Source organism: Corapipo altera, unplaced genomic scaffold, assembly GCF_003945725.1.
Source record: "Corapipo altera isolate COAL_440 unplaced genomic scaffold, ASM394572v1 56, whole genome shotgun sequence".
Classification (NCBI taxonomy): Eukaryota; Metazoa; Chordata; class Aves; order Passeriformes; family Pipridae; genus Corapipo; species Corapipo altera.
Window position 1 is genome coordinate 6,521,689 of NW_020884896.1, and position 9,412 is coordinate 6,531,100.

The 9,412-nt window shown below is 43.2% G+C and overlaps 1 protein-coding gene across 1 annotated transcript in view; it reads right to left on the minus strand.

Annotated features, from left to right (window-relative positions):
• NT5C2 (5'-nucleotidase, cytosolic II) overlaps positions 1-9,412 on the minus strand; it is a 60,989-nt gene that overhangs the window by 51,079 nt on the left and 498 nt on the right. The gene's annotated exons all lie outside the window — the stretch shown is intronic.

The window sequence follows — 9,412 nt, forward strand, 5'->3', positions numbered from 1 at the left end:
TTGGTTTCTCTTCTATATGAGACCTTACCCACCCATAAGAGACCAATCATTGACAAATAAACCTATCTTTCAAAAAAAAAAAAAAGGATTAGCAGAGGACTGTGGAACTAAGACAGACACAGTACAATATCCAGCAAGGCCATGGACTTCATATGCATAACTCAGCCAATTTTCAACTTGCTGTTTGTTCACAAAACACAAACAAGACAAAATAATGATACTTCTCAGCTATAAAGGGCACTGTGAAAGCAAGTACTGAAATCATTTATAAAAGATGATCTTGATTGCCTGCTATCCTAACATATAGGGCTCCAAACAAATACTAGCCTAATACAGATTTTACGGGCTTCCCACTTTTGTCTTTAATAATGGTTATCCACCTCTCTTCCAAGAAGCCTTCCCTGAGACTGATCTAGCCCAGAGGTGAGAACAGCAGGAGTCTTCTGCATCCATGCTCAGGTCCTGGAAATCAACGCTGGCCTGGCTCCAACACTCTCCTGAAATGCTCATAAAGGCCAGAAGCACAACTCCAGCCTCTATGTTCCTCCTAGTTTAGCAACCACAGGTCCCCCTCACCTGAACAACAGAAAAAATCCTCTTTCTCCCCAAATCAGAGGCTGACAGGTACTTATCACTCATCATGGAGATCAGAAAGGCACGTACTCAAAACCTTTCCTGCACTCTGTTCTCAGTAAGCAGTCCCACACAGCAGCTTCTTGCCAGTGAGAAGCAAGACACACAGACCTACTAACAGAGTAAGGACAAAGATGGAAAATCAGGGAACGTGAAGACTGTAGGTGTTTTGAAGTGTTCTTCCAGTGTGAAGTTCCCTCCACATAAAGAGCACAATTCATTACTTTTCCGACCTGTTTTTTCAATCAGACGCAAATATAGTAATTATAGTCTGCCTGATTACAAATGAAATTACAAATCTGTCCTAAGGGCACAATAGTGTCTCCACCTAGATGTTATCAGTCCCCAAATCTCATTTAATCTTGACAGATGTGTAGTACTGAGGCACCACTATAGGAAACTCTAAAAGTAAATTAATTTTATGAATACTTTCTCTGCAGTATTCCCATGGTCTTCCAAAAGACTGCTAATTTGCACAGCTTTCGTTAGGCAACCTACGTGACTACATTAATCAGTAAAATAACTGAACATCTATGATGGCTTTGAGCTCTTGCTACATTTCTGGCTTCTCTTTGATAACCTAACCGTCTCAGCTTTATCAAGTGATTCCAAAGGCCCACATTAAACCGTTTTCCAACTGTATCAATCTCTTTTCTTCAGAAACTTCTTACTATCCTGTCCAAGCAAAACACAAACCACTAAGTTCATTTGGGGAAAACAAAGTCGTCTTTCCATGGGCCCTTCAGTTCCCTGGTTTTAAATGTTAAATCAGTCCTGCTGACACAGGAGACTGCTCCCTGGCAGGAGCAGAGGAGGACACACATAGTGCTGTCTCCGCACTTGTCTCAGCATAGGCAGTTCTCAGAAGGAACACAATGATGTGACAGACCTACTCCATCAGCTGCAACCTGGAAGAAAACTGTCAGCCTGAAGGGTGAGAGAACATTAATATATAACTAAGAAGGCATCATCAGCACATCCCTGTTATCCCAAAACCAGAGTCAAGAGTTCCCAACACTGAACCTTCCCTCTGTCTGGGATTTCTCTCTTCAGGGAACCTCAAGAATCTCGTCAATGTAGGTAGACTCGAAGGTGCATTCAACAGCACAATCTTGTTTTACAGCTGTGGATGAGCGAACAGCTTGAACCCCCTGGGTTCTGAGATGCCTTTAAAAACACCTGTCCCTAGCAGAGTAGCACAATGGCCCTGATTCACCGAGGACTTCTTTTTCAGCATGTTACCTGACCTACTGTAGCCTCTTAAAAAAAAAGCTGACCATATGCCCAGCCAACACAAAGCCTCCTGTGCAGCCACAAAAATGCCTCCTTCTAATTGCTTTCAAATCAGCAATTGGAAAAAACCCCAGCCTTGCTTTGAGCATCACAACACAGTAAGACAGTTCTCCACATGTTCTAACCTTTCCAATATTTGTTCTTGACCCCAGCAACACACATCGATTTATGAGGACTCAAAGTGCGTTTTATTACTGTCTTTGTTAATATCTACTCACTACATGTCTGTGAAGAAAAGTGAGTGGTAGATGAGTAAAACACTGTTAGCTTTTCATCATCTGTTCCCTCCTGATTGCTCAAGTTTAGCAAGCAGAGTTTTTTGGCCTTGGCTCATAAAACTGCCAGTGCAATATTGAAAGAGAAGTTAAAATACATATAAAACAAGAGGTTAAGAACCTACCTAATCTACTATCACATGAAAAAAAAGGAAAGGTTAGATTGCAGATGTGTTTTTTAATAACTCTTAGAAAGGCTAAATCATTATTTCCTTTGATAAGTGAAAAAGTCCCCAAATAATTGAAGGCTATAGACGGATACTTCATCTCAGATCACAGCAAGTAAAACTCTTGTATAAAGTTTGCTCACGAAATATCACACACATCTGCTGATAATTCCAGCAATGACATTTTTAACATACTTAATCTTTATAAAATCATTCTGTTTCAACACCACTATAAGGAAGATACTAATGAACACTGGAACATCTGCGAGACACATTCTGCTCAGGATGTCTGCAGTCACCAAGTGGTTCAGGGTACAGGCAAGCTAATGCCTTCTAGAGGCTAAATTCACATAATTAACTTAAAAGGACTTAGCAGAAGATCATCTGGTATGCTAGTCACTGCTTAGGAGGGACACTTTCAGGTAGAGTAAGCATTTTAGAATAGAAAAGATGGGGTTTGTGTCTACTTACCTGAACCACTTATAGCTTTAGGCAACAAATGCCCATTTTTATCCTTTTTCCCTAGCAGAGCTCTACCCAGCCCTGTCAGCTGCAGTCTTGCTGTGGAAAAGATCTGCTGACCACTTCTTCCTTGAGAGAGACCTGGTTCATGTGTTTGTACTTTTCTTTAGGCTATTTTATTTTTTTAAACAAAGGAAAACAATGGAGAAATGCAGCATCCCAAAACACTGAAAGACTCAAAACAGGCACCGTCTTGCTGACCTGCCCTTAAAAAACATCACTGGGGCACGACTGATGCTCACGACATGAAGCGGAAAATGAAATCTGACTCCTGCCTCAGTTTCCAGACAGCAGAACTAACAGATGATTTACCAGTCTGGCTTGCTTCTATGTGAAATTCTTCTTCCCAGCTCCACTCAGCCACTTGTATTCAATAATGGGAAAGCTACAGGAACTGAACTGGAAGAGTAGTTTCCAGGGTCAGTCCCAAGCTAACTGATGCTCAGAGCACCTGTAATTTATGTTCAACTGACCAGGATTTTTTTTAGGGAATGAACTCATCCCGACCTCAAAGAACACACTGAGAATAACATTATAAAAGTGGAACTGAACAAGCAATGAAAAAGAAATAACTATGCAGCTATTACAAGCCATTTTTCATAAAAGCTCTCAGAGAATACTGCATATGCTGTCAGAAAAGACATGATTTATGCAGGACACTTGGGACCAAAGTTTGCAGCCCTTTCCTGTGACTTCAAAGGCCAAAAAATGTTTGCATAGTCTTGAAATGGAATTGCTTTGTAATATCTGAAAAGGTGACTTAAAAAGATTAGAGAGAAACATTTGAAATACCTTTGCCAATATGTTCATCTCTTCCTTTGGGGAAAAAAAAAAAGGTATGTTAGAGACAGAGAAAGCAAATGAAATCAACATAAAAAGATTATTTATTTTTAATTGCAACTGTTCTATTTATTGACTTCCAAAATTACCTGAGGTGCCTGCCCTTCACTAGCACTTATTCTTAGATGTTATTATTGGTAATTGCTGTGGTATGATTACAAAGTACTGGCATAAATCTCACTCAGCACCTCTTTGGGTTTCTGAGAGCAGAACATTTGCATGCTCTTCTTTGACCTCATGTTCCTAATTAATCATCGTGCATGCCTATATGCAAGTCATCACCAACTGAATCAACCCAAACACTAGCTGAATTCAGCCAGACCAGAGAACTCTGGATGGTTTCTGCTAAACACTTGGTCATCAAGTTTTTGAACTTACCTTCCTTTCCAGGTTACTTCAGAAGTCAACTAGAAAGTTTCCCTTGCTATACACCATGGTTGGATGTACCACGTTTGACGCAAACGCCAAGAGGAGCACGGTCCAAGCAGTAAAGTATGTGTTGGTTCCCATCCACAGCTACCATTCTCCAAAGGAAATAAGGTACACTGATTTCAGCAGCAAACACTGCATGAACAGCTAAACGCTTCCTCCTGAAGTCACAGACACAGCTGGGATGCAGCTGTTCCTACCGCAGCAGTGCAGGCAGCAGCTGCTGCCAGGGGAAAGGCAGCAGCTCACACAAGAGAGGGACAACCCACCCAAAAGGTCCTACAATCCAGATCTGGCCACTATAACTGCCAAAGCTGGAACACCCCAGCTGGAAAGTACTTTGGGGAAGTATACCTTCCTGGAGGGTTCAGGGAGAATTTGCTTCCTGAAAATCTAGCAAGAATGTATCTTCAGTGTTTTATCTATTAACAGGAAGAACTGCAAGGCCTGGGTCAAAGCCCACTAATCCAAAGGCCTGCTCTTAAATAAAAAGTGGAAAACCACTCTACTTCAGAGCCTCTTGCAGAAACATGTACAGGAAATCTCTGTTTTACCCCTTCCTCTGAACCAATTGTGCCAAGCAAGGTTAAATGGTAATATTGTAGTAAGCACATATGCAAAATAGCAAGTCTTCAAAAATATCTGAAATGCAGCTGGGAGCTGTAAATACTCTATAACTAAATTAAGCTAAGTTTGGACCACATAATGACTTCAAGGAGCTTTTGTTTCTAAATAAATCACTTGTGGTGAAAAGAGCCGGAATGGTAGTTATAGCAACCACAACCATCTTCTTATTTACAGGCTGGGTACAACACGAGCAGTACTAGACCATATTGTTCCTACACATCTGTTTCTACTAACTTACTTCACTTTAGAGCCACCTTCAAATCTCAAAAGAATCACATCTCCTCAGGCCTCCCTTTCTTCTTCCATCCACCTACAGAAGATCTGCCCACGCGTCCTTCAATTTCAAAAGAGAAACCAACAGGCTGCTCATGTCCCGGTGTCATTTCTATAGGTATCTCATTACTGTGACTCCCGCTCTCCATATTTGATGGGCTCACACCTTTGTAGAATTTAAATCAGTTTTAGCTGGTGTGATGCACAGGGTAAGAACCTACTTGGTTTCTTCCTTAGGTGTTAAAAGAAGGCAGCATGCAGATGATCACAGTGGGGTTTCCAACCTCCCCAGTTTAGTCAGAACATTAAGAAACCACCAAAAAAGGGCTGCCTGTGCTGGTAAAACCCACAGCAGCTATTCATGCCCAGAGGATAATAGGTTAAGGTCACCAGCAAGCCACAAGTTTAGCCTCTACCATTCAGTACCAGACTTGGAAAAGTGACAGGACTAAGAGGGCTGGCACACAGCCACTCACTGCTCCTACGTTTGGGGACCCAACTGTCCAGGAAGTTAGAGCGAATATGCTTTTGACCTTATAGTACAGTACACACAGTGTTACACATTCAGGTAGTAGTAAATATTCCACAGAGACTGTTTGCTGTGGGTTTTTTAGGCTGAATTACTCAGGCTCCCTTCTCAGTCTCATGCTGCCATAAAAAATGTATTTCTCCTAGTATGGCTTCATGCAGGCAGGTCTCCCCAGCACCCTTTTAGCCTTGCAACCACGTGTGAGACTTAGTAACTACATTTATGTAGGTGGGTTTAGATCATCAATTGCTTACAGTGGCTACCTTCAATACCTACACAATTTTTTCCAGATGTTGCTTACGGTATATTTACCTTAATTACACATTAAGGTACATTAAGTCCTATTTATTGTATGTGCTGGATTCTCTCTGTCTTATGATTACAAAGCCACTCCATGGTTGTGTTAAGAAAGCAAACTCATGTTATACATGCTCTCTATGCAGAGTGCAGAGTCCAAGGTTTTAGGAATCATTCCAGTTAAGGAGTCATAATGATTAAAAAGCAAAACACAGCTCATTGCTACACATCATGGCACATAATTTCTTTAGTAGCAAAAACCAGACATTTAAAAATAGAAAATATTTATATCAATGTGCACTTTGAAGATACTCATAAAGAATAGGATGTGCTTCAGCACAGAATAGCCAACTTTTGAAGACTTGGATTGTGGTCATTTCAAATAACATTTCAAATTATATTTGTGCTGCTGACACTATAAATAAAATTTAAAAATAAATGCAGTACAGACAATAAGCAAGGAATTCCCATGCACTGACTTGGATACATCTCATCCCAAACGTGTCCTGAAGAGTGAGGCAAGTCTTCCACTCCAGGGCACATTCTGTTCAGTCTTCTACCCTATTATTCTCACTGCTAAAAAAGCCACAGCTGTTTTATATCAGGACACCCAGTGTTTATGGGCCACCCAGAGGCAAAGACCTAGCACAGAGCAGGCACTGTGAGCTCATCCCAAGGTACATCATCCAGGCTGTGTCCTGCTGAGTGCAGCGCTGTCCTCAGTTTCCCTTGGGCAGAGCCCTGCTCTCTTCATGGGTTTACGTTGCATGGCATGTGAGTATTTCTTATCCTGAGGTGATTAGTTACTGAGGTGTTCTTTTAAAGGAGTGAGGACAAGGCACAGGCCTGTCAAATGGCAAGCCAGTTCCTATGACAACTTTCCACTGCAGCCTGGCTGGAGACCATTAATTCACCTTCTCCAGGCCAAGCAGCTTCTACATGGTAACACTGCTTTGTGTAGGACTGTCACCAGTGTCCAAGCAATGGCAATTGCATGGTACTGAACCACTCAGACCCCACAGTACCCCCCAGTTTCAAATTCTCACAAAATAATGGATTCACTGAGTGCAACTGCAGGACTCCACTTCTGTCCCTTGCCTAAGATTTCCAGGGAAGAGCTGTGGTCAGCCTTTTTTCCTGCACCCCCTTGCATATTGGTACCTACAATTCCTGCTGGATTCAAAGGTTGCAGATCATCTCAGCTTGTCCTGGAGCACTGCAAACCTGCTCTGCAGCCGGCCCACACCATCCCCAGATAACAGCTCACACTGCAAGCTACCCACCCATCTATCATTTTTCAACAAGCATTATTTTATTAAGTTGAACTGCAAATAACAATTATGATTTTATTAAATAAACCTATCTTCTTCTTCAATAAGCGTCAGTTAAACATTGTATTTTAATTGTTTGCTTCCCTTCTACTTTCAATGCAAAAATAATATACTTGTATATTTTTGAAGGAAATAAAACACTCCTTTCAATGTTTCCCCAAAGAGCACAACACCACAGTGTCTACCAGTAAGCATCACACTAAGCTTTCTGGTTTTTCAAAAAAACTGATTCCCCCAAAAGTTAAAAAAAAGTCTAGGATAAATATTTCTAGTGATCTTAGGAAGGCTTTATTAGCTTTCAATTCAAGTTATATTAGGAATCAAACATGACAAGGAGCAACAATCATTATCATCATTATCATCATTATTATGTTTAAAAATTGCCTACAAACTGGAAATTTGCCTGGGAAAATGTCAGCTTGCATCTGATTTTCACTAGCATATATACTAGAACGGGTATATAACACTAATGCTACCAGTGCAAATATACTAACAGGCTGTTAATTTCAAACCTCAGCTGAAAACGTCTCTCCCATTCTTACAGTTTTTCTGCCCATTTCTCTCAGCAATTGTACTTAATTCAATGGACCATTCTAAATGCAATTCGGTGGTGCATTTTGCCATACAATTTGTTTGAATGACGCTGTACAGAGTAAAGGTTGTATTGTGCTATATAATGAAACTATGTCTATGCGTGAACAAACCCCAACAGCTGTTAATCAAAGCAGCAGGTTCCTGAACAATCTTCTGGACTCTGGACTAATGGCAATAGATTATTTTAAATAGCAGTTCCACTCTAAAATATGTTTAGGTTGACACAGGCTGACAGGGACAGTGACAGACTTCCTGAGCTAAGCTGATCAGTTTGCAAGTCAAACACCGGGCTTTTTGCTCACTGCTGGAACTACAAATTCAGCACTTGAACCCAAGATCAAAATGCAGTTTTGAGTTTTGTTTCTGATTTTCAGTGAGACCATGTAGCACCTGAAAGGACCTGAAAATATTCATGTTTTCTGTTTAATCACTAGTGACAAACAGTTATATGGATCAATACAACATATTTCACTCGGTGCTGATGTTAGTCAAAAATGACACAGAGCATCACTTGGATAAGTAAGAGGAAAACGTTTCTAAGTGACTACTTAGAGAGCCTTCTGCAATCTTAGAGGTTCAAACAATAAATCTTCCAGAGCTAAAAAAAAATTCTTTTAAAACATGAGTGATTATGTCTCGGGAGGAATGTTCTCAAGACCATGTCAAAAAAAAAACCAGCTTGGCAGCCTTTAGAACCACTAGCAAGGGAATAAACTTGAGGGTTTCATCATCTCAGCGGTTCCAGGAATTTTCAAAACTGCCTGTGCCACAAGAAGCAGCACTGTCGTATTAAGTCATCTGGTCTATCTGAAAACCAGTGTAGGTTTGTTTGTATCATACATTTTGCAACATTATTTTTGGCACGAAAGCATGGATTTAAGGAAAAAAAAAAAAAAAGCGTAAGCAAAATGCGAGCAAAGCAGTTTTGCACTGGTTTCATTTATTTATTTATTTATTTATTTGGTGCTTTGCTCCTGGCTTTGGTATATCAGCTCCAGCCTGACACAGCCGGATTGCCAACAGCAACTCCAATGAAACGGAGCGGTGACAATGAACCCTCGCCCCGATCCAAGGCTGCCCGGGACCGGGCTCTTCCCCCGGCGCCGGGGGAGGATGGATCGCTTCTCCTGCCTGTCCCGGCCGGGCGGCGGCCGCCCCGGGGGCAGCTGCGAGCGGGAAGGCGCCGCCGGGACCCTCCGCTCCACGTGGGGCGGGAGGAAGGCGGAAATGCAGGCACGGGGCGCCGGTCCCGGCCCTCCCTACACCCCGTCCCGGCGGCTCGGGGCGGCGGAGCGGGCACGGAACCGCCGCCCTGTCCCGGGCGGGGGCCGAGGCACCGCGGGAGCCGCCCCGCCCGGCACGGGACGGGGCAGCGGGGGCTCCCCGGGGCAGGACATCGGGAGCGGCGGGGCCGGCGGGCGCTGCCCCCGTGGGGTCTCTCCCCGCGCCGCCCCCGCCCCGGGCACGGTCCCCCCCGCGGCCGGGGCGCGCACCCGAGGGGAGGGGGAGCTCCCCACTCATCACCCGCCCCCCGCCCCGACGGTGCCCGGCGCGCACCCGCCGCGCGCGCACCCGCACCCAGGCACAGCCCCGCGCGCGCGC